Source organism: Homalodisca vitripennis, chromosome 1, assembly GCF_021130785.1.
Source record: "Homalodisca vitripennis isolate AUS2020 chromosome 1, UT_GWSS_2.1, whole genome shotgun sequence".
NCBI lineage: Eukaryota > Metazoa > Arthropoda > Insecta > Hemiptera > Cicadellidae > Homalodisca > Homalodisca vitripennis.
In genome coordinates, this window is record NC_060207.1 from 237,162,489 (window position 1) to 237,177,829 (window position 15,341).

Consider the following 15,341-nt stretch of genomic DNA (forward strand, 5'->3'; position numbering starts at 1 on the left):
AATTAAAGAAAGGCACAACAAAGCAGGAATACAAATTATGTAAATCTTTTACTTTATTTTAAATTTCTAGAATTTCACTATCAATCAATAATTTTTTCATTAAAATTCACAAATTATGATGCTACAGTAAATTGTGCAAAATTATTTTGCAATTCAATCTTTATAAAAAATAAACAATAAATTATTTCTAACAGAGGCTTTTAACTAAATTTTTAAAAAGTAATAAATTCTTCTTAAATGTTTGTAACAATGAAGAAAGCTTTTGCAATGATTATCACTAAATGCGTTCAAAAGATCGAAAGTCTATTCTTTATAAAAGAAAAGATAAGAAAAAAACTACTTTATTATTATTTTTGTAAATTGAAAACTAATGATTCAAGTACTCAATTTTTATAACGTTTTTATTTTATCTAAAACATATGTTAACTAATTATACGTTACCTAAACGTAACGTATCCTACTGAATAAACTTTATGAGAAAGATAAAAGGGAAACCAGGCACAATGCTAATCAACTAGCCTTTTTCTCCTCTCTATCAGAACAAAATGTACTGATTTTGTTATATTAACAGAAGTTTTCGTTTTACTAACATCTCACTGATCCTTGAGACCGTCCCGTTTGCCCATTCGAGACACTTTCTTACAGTCCTGTTCCATGGACACCAATCATCTGCTGCCAACCCACCAACAACCACGATGTCAAGTGGCCGTTGTGGCACCACGCTCCTCTTCATCGACACTGAACGCTGCGTGCCCTGGTGTGTCCAACATCGTCACGAACGTTACACCGGCGTACTTTTAGTTTCACTGATATACAATAAACACTATTCCCCCCCCCCCCACCCCCCCCCCCCCCCACCCCCCCCCCCCCCCACCCCCCCCCCCCCCCACCCCCCCCCCCCCCCACCCCCCCCCCCCCCCACCCCCCATTATTTATAGACAACATAGACATCAATGATGGTGGGTGTAAATCCATGGAGCTTGGTTGAGCGTTGTGCATTAGGTGAAATGCTATAAACTGTGAAAATAAATTGGGGTCTGTAAACTTGAAATGTTGGATATTTATCCTTAGCTATCACTAAGGGTTTCATGCAAAATTCATTTGTACTTATGTGACCAGTGAGGCAGAAGACTCAATTTATACTAACCTTTCCGCCTAGCAACTGACTCTTTCTGTGTTTGTATAGGAAAGATAAATATTTTAATTAAAATATAAGGCTAATGAAATTCAGCTCTGCTACTTATCTAACTGTTGCTTTACTCATGCCATCATATACAATACCATGAGTCACTCAACACAATGCTTTTGAAATTTGAATAACATACAATTACATCAAGTCTATGGTTCAAATAAACTTCTTCTGAACCTCGCATTTTCTTTGGGGGTAATTTCAGTTTCAGTACTGTCCAAATGAATAATCGCAACTGTATATATATTTCACATCAACTGAAATTGCTATTTGAAATTTGAAACTGAAAATATTGAGCATCAACTTGTGATAAGCCAATATATTGGAAAGCCTGTCGATGTAGATGGGCAAAGTATCCAACCAAGAGTTCAATAATGCTTGTTATGAAGCATAGATAGGTTTCATCGCAACCATTGTTATTCAATTCATGATAGGTCTCTGGAGGGAAAATTTGTGGCCACAATAAGTGGTTTTAAGAAGATATGTCTGTTTGCATGGACTTGCATAGAAGTATAGTATCCACGTGGGATCTACTTCTACTATGGACTTTGCATAAGTACATAACCCTTGGCTATATTAGCTGCTTTTAGCAGGTCTCGATTATTGCAGCGGTCTAGGGGTTTACAAAAGAACAACATGTCTACATAACGATGCAGATGCAGTTACACAATTTTCTTCATAATCTATCATAGGTTTATTAAGGATTCCATCATTCCCATGCTGTTGTTACCTTCTAACATTCTAAAGGAAGATTCTGGAAGAAAAAGATCTTATATACAGGCCATATATATTTAAGATGGAACATGACGAGTCGTTTAATCCTAGGCGTTACTTAAAAACTTGATAAATGGCCTGGGACCGATTTAGTGTAATTTTGGTTTTGAAAATATTTGCAAGAAGTCCAAGGATAGCGTTCTTAAAGGGTGAGAAAACACTGGTTAAAAGTGTTTTAGAATAATTTCAATTATATTCTGGAAAATTCAATTCTAAACATTTATAGCACGTAATCCTTATAGTTAAAATTGATCCTAATAAAACAGCTGTTGGGGACACTTTACAGCTAAAGTTCACTCAAAAGTGGCTAAGATGAGACTTTTGTTTATTATTTAAATTTTTAGAAAATATTTGAACACAAGGTGCTTGTACAATACGTTTTATGCAGATTGCAAGAAGGACAAAGTTATTATATAATTATTCATTTCAATTTTGCAACCAGTGAACAAACTACAGATGCCTGACCTAAGGACATTCAACAAATACGAGCAAGGGACTTTACCTCAATGTCTTCATACACAGAGGAAAGGTATGTTATAAGGCGTCAAAAAGCCAACAGTATGTAAATCATTCATTCTGTATTATCCCTTATTTTTGGAAACTGTCTGATAAGTGCCTTCAAATAAATAAATATGCAATATGTCGTGTAGTTCTGATACAAGAATTTTACCCCCTTTCGATCTTAAATGAGGGCACCAATGGTAGTTTCCAAAAAAGCTTTCTCATTGTTTGGTAGACTCATTCATTGCTTCTAATCTAGTGTTGTCAAAAATAAAATTTAATGTAAGTAATGGATCTATGACTTTTGAAGGTTAAAAAATGGCTGCCATTTTGATTAGAGATTTCAGATCTTTGCTGTCTTGGTCTTGTCTCATTAACGCCTTAATTTGAGGTGCTACTTGATGGGTCTTTTTAAGCTGTTCCCTCAACAACCCATTTTGGGCTAAGGAGATGTAATTTTAAAACGTGCAAAACTTCAGGTCTCAACCACAAGCAACAACTACATCCACAAAAGTGGGCTATGAAATAAACTCAATATTTTGTATTTGTCCTGTTTCTGTAAATACAATACTTGAAACAGTCTCTTCCTTCATGCAGTCCACTGGACTTAGTACCACACCAGAACCCTTTAGGTTGGATATGAAGAAAGTGATACAGGTATATACGGATAATTCTTTCCTCTCTAAAATAGCTGGAATTTTCCAAAGCCCTAACGTACACAGCACCAAATTTCGGAAGCAGGAGAGAAATGTCTTCTAAAATTGTATGGAAGTTTACAAATTTTGGAAGCAGGAGAGAAATGTCTTCTAAAATTGTATGGAAGTTAACAAATTTTGAAGCAGGAGAGAAATGTCTTCTAAAATTGTATGGAAGTTTACAATTGATAACTTGGACACGATTTATGATAATGCATTCACAGAAGTAGTGGCAAAAACAAAATTCCAGCTTGCCAGGTTGCTCCATACCAGATACATTGACCAGTGCCAAAAATACCACTCCTTCGTGACCTGAACCTTGATGAATTCTTTGATTAATTTTGTAAGCAATTTTATTTTTGTAGTATTTTTTATAGAATTGTGTCTTGTTTTGTTTACTTCAATCATCTTGGAATCGATTGGAAACATAACTCTTGAGTCCTTTTAAAAATTGAAATATAGACTTGGGAGTGTTTGCATACAGCCCATTCATTAATTGAACTAGGGACTTGGTGTGTTGCATACAGCCCCAATTCATAAATTGAACTATAGACTTGGAGTGGTTGCTTACAGCCCATTTATAAATTGAACTATGGACTTGGAGTGTTGCTTACAGCCTTAAATAAATCTACGTAAGCCAGACTATCACATCGGGGAAAACAGGAGTAATTATTAACCTTCCTTGGAGTTGTTTATGATTGTTCAAAATATCCATGACTGCTGTAGTTGTTTATTTTCCATAGTGTAGATGCCCGAATTTGAATGTTAACTAAAATATAACTAATAGAGCTAAAATTACGGACTATAATAAACAAGTTTAGAGTCTGTAAGAATGAAAAAACAATGTCATTTTTACATGTGGTGTTTTTGGAGGTCCACAGCCCATATGAAAAAAGATGATGGGAAATGGTCAAAATATATTAAAACAATATTTAATTATTATAGCATCCTATTCCCAGTTAATGACACGAGAGCGGGCCATGCATGATTCGAGTGTAGTGTACAACGAATGGTCATGCTTTTGTTGCTATGACAGCAGCGCTTTTGCGCCATGGCTGACATGTATACACACGAAAACGAACTTTGAAAGCTTCTATCTTGTCATGATGTTGGTAACAGTACTGGAGATTTTTTGAAGTTTTGTTATAGTCAGATTCCTCTTTGGAATGAAAGACATTTGCAAAAGGTTAAGTATAATCAATTTTAAAGCATCTAATAGAAAGGAATTCATTTCAATGAGATTTAAATAGTGGAGTTTACAAAAAAAAAGAAGGTTACAGATTTAATGAGGTTGGTTAGACATGAACCTGATTAGTTTTCTATAGATAAACTGTTGTTAAAAGTAACTTGTTTTATAAAAAATGACTACATTATTTTATTTTACATTGAGAGAAGTCTTTTGTATTTTTATTTATATTTGTACAATAAATTTAAAATGTAGTTTTGTAACTAAACTGCTTTTAATCAAACCACTTTAAAAAAATCTCATCTTTAAATTATTGAGGTTTTTATTACTTTAACGACAGTATTTTTATCCCAGTAAATATTGGAGGCTAATGTATTAAAGAACTTCAGACTTTTTTTGATAAGTAATATTGGAATACCCGGTGAACAACGATGCAATTAATACGTGCTACATGACAAATATTTTTGCTATAGAGTCTGAAGAGCTTGTAAGATTATTGCTAAGAAAATGTTCATCTCACCTTACGCCCTGAATAAGCACACAATAACAATCATCACAATACAAATCCTCCCACATACAGAATTGACTTTTAATTGTACAGAATTACCATTAACTGTATGAACAACGTAACATTACTTCACCAAACACAACTTTCTTCAGAAACAAAACAAATGCTACCTTTATTTCACTATTTAACACATTCACCAGTTGAAAATCCAACCTCCTGCTCTGCCCTGATTCACTGTCTCAGTGCGAGTCGCAAGGAAGGTTGTGCTGCTTACCGCGTATAGTCCCGGTTCCGCTGTTTCTTTTTGTGCAAACCATTCTCGGATCACATCTTGGTTTGTTTTCTGTTAGGTGATTCACTTATCGTACTCTAAACTGTTATTATTTATAATTTACTTTGGTATTTTTATGTGTACTAGGCTATAAGCTTTTGAAATGCTGAAGTATGTGAGTTCATAGTTAAAAGTAGAAATAGCAAAAATAAAACGCCTCTCCACTTCACTTCAATTTTGAAAGTAATACTTTCAAACTCTTCATTGCTGCCAACTTGCAACACAAAATAACTCTGCTATACATCAATGCATCCATTATCTCTATAGTTAACTGGCGATTTCTTTTCATGATGAATGCTAAATAAATAAATTTGAAAGTGAAGATTTATTGATTAGCCTACATGGCAATGAGTGGGTACTAATTTGTAAATATTGATTGCAAGTTTTTCATTAAAGGTCAATAAAAAACCCCTCTTTGGTGCAATAGAAGTTGAGTCACTACTAAGCTACATCATCGTTTTGAAAATCAACCAATCAAAAATTGAGCTGAGGTATAATAAACTCGCTATTAGTAATACCAAAGTTAAAGACAACCTTTGCAAGTGCTCATGTGATCTAAGCTGAAATTTGGGTACCATCTCGAAGGTTGTTTTTTGTCTCAGCCAAAGGGCGCTCCCAAAGCCTGCACTGATGACCAGGTATGTCCAACATCCCAATGTCATATCGGATTAAGCTGAGATGAAAATTTTCTTAGCTAAAATGCTACAAGCTCTTCAGACTTTTTAGCAAAATTATTTGTCCTGTAGCACTTATTTAACATTGGTGTTCAGTGAAGATTCCAATATTAATTATCGAAAAACATTCTGAAGTTTTCTAATACTTTAGCCTGTAGAACTAATAAAATTACATTAATAAATAGACTGTTATTAACTCTTCGCATGCCACAAATAAATCCATTAATTTTTTCTATAACGCTAAGGCAAGTAAAAACAATTTGTTTCTTTAAGTTTAAAACTAATTTTTAATATAACTAAATTATTAAAGGTAAAACAAACAAAAGGTATAAAACAGGGTATTTTATTTAAAATTAGCATATTTATTGATTAAAAAATAAGAAAAACTATTCAAAAAAACTGTTTATTTCAAATACATTTTATGTTTATTGTAAAATGTAACTAAATTGAAAAGTTTAATTACATTTAACTCATAAAACAAGATAAATACCTAAAACTAATACTACACACATGATTAAGAATAATAACGAGATAGTAGACAAGCACTTGTGACAACTGAGAAAGCAGTTTACACACCGCGTAGGCTATATATTTGGTTGTCTCTGTCATCGCAACAAGCATGGCCGTTCGTTGGATACTACTCTCACATCAAAAAGTATAGATAACCTAGTTTGAATGCTTACCACAAACTAACTACTTAAGTGAGTTCGTTCAAGCGTACTAGAATTAACTAACTTGAGCAAATTATAAATTTTGCTTGTTTACCTATTTCTGTATCTAGACATATAAATAAAATTGTTTACATACACTAAATTTAAGTTTTTATGACAGTAAGAACAAAAGTGGTGCTGTTTTGTGGCGTTTTCAACCAAACTGCAATTTTGAACATTCATAACCAGGAAAACTTGTAATTCTTTTTAAAAGACCAAAGTTTTATACAATATATATACAAGTGTACTTATTTAGAGTATCTAATTTTAGAATTCTTTAATTATATGGATAAGAGTTGTTGTCAAATAACCATTTTTAACTTTTATTTTTAACCAGGTTCGGCATTGGATATGTAATTTTTATTTCAAAGGTCATTTATTTGTGTAAACACAATTTTATAACTATAGTTTTCAAAAACCACTTTAATTGAACAGATTTTGTTGATTTACCGCAGTTGGTTGCCTGCTTGATAGAACGCCCAAAACCGTCAGATTGTCGAGGGCAGTGTTGTGATGATCGTGCGTGGTTCACTGCAAGAGGAGGCTGTAATAAATTAAATATAGTTTTAATATATTTGACCATTTCATCATCATCAGCTTTGGACTTCCAATGGCAGGTTTAACAATGAATAATTAATTATCAAAATTGCAGGTTAGCAGTAAAGCCGCCAAAAAACCGGAAACCTTTTTTCATTCTTACAGACACAACACTTGGTTATTGTTTGTAAATAATTTGCTTTATATGTCTAAGTGCAGAAGTTCAAGATCAATTTTTAATGTAACTCCTGTAAATTTAGTTGTATTAGTTATTGTATAGTTAACGTTTCAAACTCTGGGTATCTATACTTTTTGATCCGAGAGTAGGCAGACGTTTTCAACCAGAAAGTTTGTCGTCTAGCAGTACGGTAAAAGTGTTTAATATTTTATAGACATGAAATTAAATGTGATGACAGAATACATAAAATTTTATAGTATCATTAAAAAAAATGTATAATCCTATAAAATGTGATGTACTTTTCACTGCTAGTTGTTCTTCTCGCTTTCGTCACAATTTTACAAGAACTTTTCCCAACAGCGTCACACTTTCTCGACTCATTTTGCAAAATAAGATCGTAGCTTAAACCCTGCTAGTAACAGGTTACTGGAACGGAATAACTCACAAAGTTATTTTGGTAGTATATAGGTTATTTTCACAATAGACTAACAGTATTTCCCAGTAATGAACATAGAGCTTGTGTTGGCTTTTCTTAATTCAATCACTATATTAAAAAACACAACACCAATACTGTTAACTCTTGTATTTTGTCAGGCCTTTCAATAGAAAGGCTATCTTCTTCAGTGATGTGAATTGACTTTTGTGCTGTGACTGAAGAAGACAGACTTAATATTGAAAGGTCTCACAAAAATAAAAAGTTATCATTATTGGTTAGTGTTTTTAAATTATACTACTTCCAATGTCTAGCGGCCACTACTCAAACACCATGCACATGATTTTACTTTGCTTTAATAAATTTTCAACAATAATGTTTCAACTCAATTATGTTTTTTTTAAGATTGTATCAAAACAATATTGTTATTCTAGAAAACTAAAAACAGTTGACAATTATTAATTATGAATATCTAATAGGTCAAATGTTTTCATATTGAATAGTTGAGATATTTTCTAAATCGATAGAATACTATATTCGATTGTCGTAGTGACTACTTATTATATGTAGCCCTCAAATTACTATACAAATGAATTTACTTTGTTTAGATTTAATTTTGAACAATATTAAGGTATTTATTCAATATATTCTGTATTTTAAAAAACTGGGAGAATTATTTATAAAAAACTATAGATAGAATGTCTTTGTATTCCATAGTTTAGGTATTTTAATAATTTGATACACTATTTTTGATTGTGGTGGTTGCCTCTTTAATATACTGTAAATTACTTTGTATTATTCTTTTGCTTCAAGTTCACAGTGGACTTTTAATGGGCAATTTATGTCATAGCTTAAGCCTACACATTTTCTGTTTTTTTCAACATCTTAATAAACACATAGCCTAACTTTAAAACAAAACAAAATGAATATTGAAGTAAAAAAAGGCTAGTCATACTTAAAAACACCAATTAGGTTAATTAAATAAACAAAATTATACTAACAAATTCGATAAACTGATTTAGTCTATATAATAATAGCCTAGTACTTACATTCTTGTTCTAAAGGGCTGTTGTAAAATATTAGGAAAAAGGTGCTCAGCACCAAAAACTTCCTACCATCATTATTAACACAACAAAAGAGTAAACCCCTTACTCCATTCCGTTCAAGTTCTTGGAACAGTTGTAAATTCACAAAATCCTGCCAAAAATTTATATAAAACAAACATGAACACAAAATTATTTTCTACCAAAACTGTAATAAATACCAATTTCTACCATTTTCCTATGACATACCACCGGCTAACAAATCAGTGGGGTAGGACCAAGGTGAAAATCACAGACTAACGCATAAAAAGAACAAAGGGTCACTATGACGTTCACATAAGGCTTGCAGAAGATAGACCAGGCAGGAAAACGGAGAACGTCGATTACAGCTGCACCCTTAGGAAAGTTACAAACAATGCCTGCCCCACAAGTAAGTATTGCACCATAATCTGAGCAAAGCTCTTTAGAACGAAAATTCAAAAACTATTCACGAAACCATGCAAGCATTTTTTAGGGGAGTAAGGGATTTTGGGGTTTTATAATAATTAAAAATATTTTCCTGAGATTCCTGCAAAGTGGTTTATTTATTTATTTACATTTCAGTGGTTTAAAAAAATTTAACAAAATGTTACATAATAATAACAATATATGAATAACAAGAAATAAGAATGTGATAAATCTATACGAAAGCATTAAACTTACGGACAATAACCAATAACACATTCTAAGCTTACAAACAATAATAACAAATACAAACGCACTGAGGCCAACTTACAAATATTAATATACTGTGTAAAATATTTGACAATCAAATCAGGATAAAAATAAAAAATAATAAATGTTCAATAAAACCCAAACACTATACAGGACCCAAGCAACACCCGTGGGTTAATATATTGTGTCACCACCAAAGGACACTAAATAATTAAAATGCAATCCACAGCGCGCGCGGTTGTGTGTATGTCGTGGTGTATGTGTGTTTTAGTGTTTGTGGTGTGTGTGTGTGGTGTGGTGGAGTGATGTGGTGTGTGTGTTTGGTGTGTGGTGTGTGTGTGGTGTGAGGGTGTGAGCGCGTCGATGGGTTTTGTTATTAAGTTTAAAATTAAAACGAGAATTTCCAATTTTTTTCAAAAGTAGTTGCTCGGTTGGGTTAAGTTGTGGGGGATTCGTCTACATACATTTTCTGGTTAAGAAGTCGATGGTCAGATCTTGCGGCAATATAATTACATTAACAGAAAAAACACCGTAAGATGATTAACGGCAAGATACTGGGTGCTTCTACTTCTTATTTATACACATCTCTCTATCTTTTCAAATTATGTTCTATCTTCTGCTCTTATTGATAACACAGAGCGTTCTTTGAGAACTTTATGTGACAAAGTTTGTTTATCTCGCTAGCCATAACTTACTTCGGATTACGATCAATCGTTAAGGTTTTTAATTTCTACCTGTTATGACCGTTCTAGTTTCGTTTATTCACAATTTCGTGTTATAGGTGGGCGGAGCACGCGAAAAAGTAACGTTGCTTCGCATCATAACATCGATCACTGTATAAATTTTAAGGCACTCTAGGAATTTCTTCCTCTTGTACTAGTTGAAATGAGTGCCTTGAAAGCACCAAGTATCCTTGACAAAATTATGCGAAAATGGGTAGCTTGACTTTTATTGCTATTTGAAAACAGTTTGCGTCCACTTCTTCCCACCCCCCCCCCCCCCCACCCCCCCCCCCCCCCACCCCCCCCCCCCCCCACCCCCCCCCCCCCCCACCCCCCCCCCCCCCCACCCCCCCCCCCCCCCACAATTGCAAAAAAATGTAAATAGTTTATTTGAGATTATCATTTTAAATAAAAAAATTGAATGAAACAAACAGTTTTATCTCATTTCCCAGATAGATTAATGCAGGAGCTTGTCATAAACTCATCAAAAAGTGAACAAATGTAAGCGAATTTTGATTGTTTTTTATTATGCTTTACAATTAAGTAATCCAAATAAAAACTTGTTTTCCATGTAAAAACACATTGTGCTGTTTTTAGTAAAAATTTATTGAAAAACATAAAACAAAACAAAAAATAGAATATTGACAGTTGCTTTTGATTTTTTTTTTGTTTTTCTAACTAAAAAATATTTGTAAACAGATACCATACTAAAAAAAATATAAATATAAAATTATTTGGAGAAAGCAACAAATACTATTGTAGAGCAACTAAGTAGACTAAAATTACCTGAAAAATTGACTAATTTATCTGTTATTCAGACTCATTCTATTAATATTTTAGTACCCCCATGAATTTTTGCCAAAACCAATTCAAGCATTCAGTCCTAGAGAGGCTTGGTTAATTGCTTCCTCAATGGGTTTTAAAAGCAAGTTACTTAGAGATGGACAAAACTCACCCTCAAACTCATTGTATGAGATATCTTCCAGTTGAAGTGAGTTGTCCGAGTAGTTCTATAAAACCTGGAATCAAATCAGATGCAATATTATATAAATTAAAGTCACAAATTTTACAAGCAAAAGTAGGACATTACTAGTGCTTTTTTACATCTGAGGTATCCGCCTATTTCATTAATTTAAGTTTCTAAACAGTTTTGTTTTGTTTGTTTTTTTTTGTTTTTTTTTTTTTTGTTCTATTAGGATAAGAAGCTTAATATAAATTGCACATAGCCCTATAAGAAACCTTAGCACTGCTTCCGGAGTGACAGGATATTCAGGATAGGTAAGGTTACGGGGTAGGGGCACGCCTCCTATCGAGATCCCTGAGGAAGAATTTAGGGCACTAATCTTAAGGTAGTGTCCCCCCCCGGAAGAAGGAAAGGCCAGCTCTGAACCAGCCTCTCCAGTCAAAGCAGGCAGGGGGTGGCACATCCTTGTTGAGGCTAGCAAGAACCTCCTGATACTTAGGGAACGAACCCCACCAATTCAAACTGTCATCTCCCACAGTAGATTAGACTTATTGAATTACCAGAGGCATTTGTTGACACCATGGATAGCAAAATTCTTAAAGCTCTGTACATAAATGTTTTAAAAAGATAAAAGAGTTATCAGCCGTTGCTTCATTATTTTAAAGAATTCACTACACAAATTATGTTCTTTTATGTTTAGATTAAGTGGCTCCATAAAGGCATTAAAATAAACAAAAAAATCAGTAACACAACTGATTTTTGAAACAGGTGTGTTACTGATTTTGTTGTATCACTGAATAATGGCAAATGTCCCGAAAAATCCGGTTTCCTTCACAATCCTTCCATCGTCAAAAACAAACAAACTTCAACAAAGAAAAAAATACACAAGATCTGAGCCAAGGTCAGTGGGATACTTTATATCAAAACAGAAGCTCTATTACAAATTTCTTCATTTTTAAAAGTAAAAGATTGTAAAAGACACAAGACTTTATTGTACTCAAAATGAATTTTTGATATGTTGGCTATCCATGTCCATATCCTGTCTTCCATCAAGTCTGGCGATATCATCATTATCATGGAAGGTTTTATTCTTTTCCTCCTTTTAAAGTCTACATCATTGGTGGCAGTCTCACATTCACACAGTTCTATATGCGCTTTGTTTCATAATGATCAAACATAAACCTTGTACATATTCTTTGAGGGAACTGTATAAATTACAAATATCTCTAAAGTGTTTTTGCATAGTTTTGCTTGCTGCACTAAAAAAATTCCAGTATATCATGCCAAAACAAATAGTAAAGCTATTTCTATTCTTCCATAAGAATTAGCTCAGAACTTACTTCCTGAATGACCCTTGTATTATCTTGGAGATCCAATTGTTTAAAGGCTAAAGCATAGGACTTTGGATCTGAGTTAGAGATTAGTGATTCATGCCACTTTTGATCAGTACTGTTGACCTTGTATTATCCTGTTTCTCACACAGGTCAGTGGCCCATGTGGATGGGCAAATTAAGGCTAAAAGGGAATGACTTCTCTTACAAAAATTTATTTAACTCATCCTTTCTGATCTTGATATATTTGGTATAAAAATACTCTTCTCTTTCTCTGTTTTAAAATGTATCAGTCCACACCTTTACATCTGTTCTGGAATAGTATATTGTTCATCATCTCGTTTCGTTTGCCTCGTTTGAAAACACTCAATTTATGCTATTCAATCAGATAGCATAAATTGTTAGAAAATAACTCCGCTCAATCAAGAAATCTTCTAAAGCCTGTAAAAAGAAAGGTCTTTCTAAAGGGTTGAAAAAATGTATATATATTTTCTTATAAAACAAATTAAAACTAAACACAGATATGCTTAGCTGTTTGTTTTAAGAAATCTTCAATCCAAAACAAAAATATCCATTCAGTACTTGAAAAAATAAACAGGGTAATACAGTTATCAATCTGGTTTAATATAAGTACTAAGACCTATTATAGTAAAACTGAACTAACCATTTAAAGCTCATCTTACAATAAGGGTTCAGATGAACTGACCCTTGAAAAATCATACATGCATTTTAAGAAATAGCCTACAAATTTCTACGTACCAGCATTGTAGTCTGAAGACTGAAGGGGGCGGACAAGGAATCCACTACCAGGCTCAGTTACGCTTAGTGATGGATTGAAATTGGACTTGAATTTTGAAAAAATCTAATTTTTTCCAAAATGTGCTTATCAAATAGGGCAATATCTTCATTTTGCTGCAACACAAAAGTTAACTATTTATTACCCTTAAATGATTGTCAATATGTTATCCTAGGCATTATGAAAGAATGACATTTATTGAAATTTCACATTTCCACTATTAGCATGTTCCATTCTGATGATTTTATATCACTAAACCGATTTTACAGAAACCCTTATGGTAGGGCCAGAACCAGGCTGTGGAGTAGCTTTATCCTACAGCAAAGCTCTAGTAAAAGATTGGGAAAAGAGAATTAAATTCTTAAACTGGAGAGGGGTCTCTGAACTAACACAATCTAAAATGCTCATCTCACCAAATGATAAATAGTGGTCAGCTCTCTTAGCAAAAAAGTAAGGATATACAACTCGTATTAGGGATGTTAACAGGATATGGTCTCCTTAGGAAACATATGATGAAGGCGGGTCTAACTAAGCCAGAATGATGAATACTGACTCTCAGAGGAACATACATGGCTAAACTGTCCTGCCATATGTAAAATTAGGAAAAAGATTCCTAGGTGTGTATTTTCTCAGACCCAAGGATATCAGAGAATAGGAATCCTCAAATTTAATTGGCTTCTGTAAAAGTCTCAGATTTTGAGGGCCTAAAAATAAAGTAAGGGAGACGCAAAGGTCCTTTCAGGACTATGTGTAGAGATTATTGCCTCTTTCCTTCTAGGGAAAAAAAATATAAAATTAATTATTTTAATTTCAAACATATGATTGTTGTTCAGGATTATAGATAAGTTGATATCGATTGATAGTCTAGTATTCAATACACGAATATTATGTATCAATGATTATAAATCAATATAATCAATATAAAAAAACAGGTCTGCTTAACGTAGGATTGATCGTAATGGTTTGCCCCATTACTCAAATACCATTCAAATGATTTTACTTTGAATAAATTTGGATCAATATTGTTAATACATTAAAAAGAGTTTGCAAATAATTAATAGTAAATAACTAAAATTAGAATGTTTCTGTATTCAATACATTAGGTAAAATCTAATAAATACAATTGGTACCCTGATTCGATTATTAGTCCGTTTATCATAATGCAGCCCTCAAAGGTTTAATCCGAATACATTTTAGAAGCTTATATCTAGTACAATTTTACTAAAGATCAGGAAATATGGTCTACTTATATGCCATCATTATACTTCCTTTCACATAATTTTTGGTATGGCAACATATGGTAAAAACATATATTAACTGTACAATTAAATTATATTTGACATTCCTTTCATACTTTAATCATAAAAAGAATTATACGTCATTGTGTCTTGTATGAAAATTCAATTATAAAGATAACAAATTATACTGTCATTGATTTTTTTTATTTCTTAACTTCCTTATGTAAATTAAAAACATTCCATATTAAATTGTTTCAAGGTTATGTTTCGGGCATATGGATCAACCTTCCAACATTAATACCAAACAAAAGCTTTCAATTTGTAAACAAGCAAGAAGCTTACATTTCAAAAGCTTAAATATATAAAACTGCAATTAGCTATACCTGGGTCATTTTTAAAATGAAATTCAAAATATTTCTACAAAATAATTTCAAATATAAACAAATACAGACGTCCACAAGACAAAATCTACTTGCCAGCCGCCAGGTGATAATTGACCAATCGACTGCAGTTTTGCAGACTTGCAGAAGACACGAGTACGGAATTACGCATAGGTTGCCAACCAATAGTTGGGAATATAAATACAATTTAGCGTTTAAGTAATAGCTTTGGAAGTACCTTTAGACAATGGTAATACTATGACAACAGGCATCAAAACAATGTATATATTTGATTCCTGTATGTATATATATATATATATTTTTAATGTTGATGAGGGATGTTTTTTACTCAGTAGGTCTTAACTATTTTTAGAAAGTAGTTAATGCCACTATTATCGTATATTTTAATAATCAATAGTTTATTTTTACTCTTATTG

General features: G+C 32.8%; 1 long non-coding RNA gene across 1 annotated transcript; it reads right to left on the reverse strand.

Annotated features, from left to right (window-relative positions):
- Positions 1-11,123: 11,123 nt before the first annotated feature.
- LOC124353176 lies at positions 11,124-15,039 on the reverse strand. Its single transcript, XR_006921574.1, has 3 exons — positions 14,908-15,039; positions 13,250-13,402; positions 11,124-11,214 (listed from the first exon to the last, which is right to left on the reverse strand). It is a non-coding gene; the product is annotated as an uncharacterized LOC124353176 (long non-coding RNA).
- Positions 15,040-15,341: the final 302 nt, after the last annotated feature.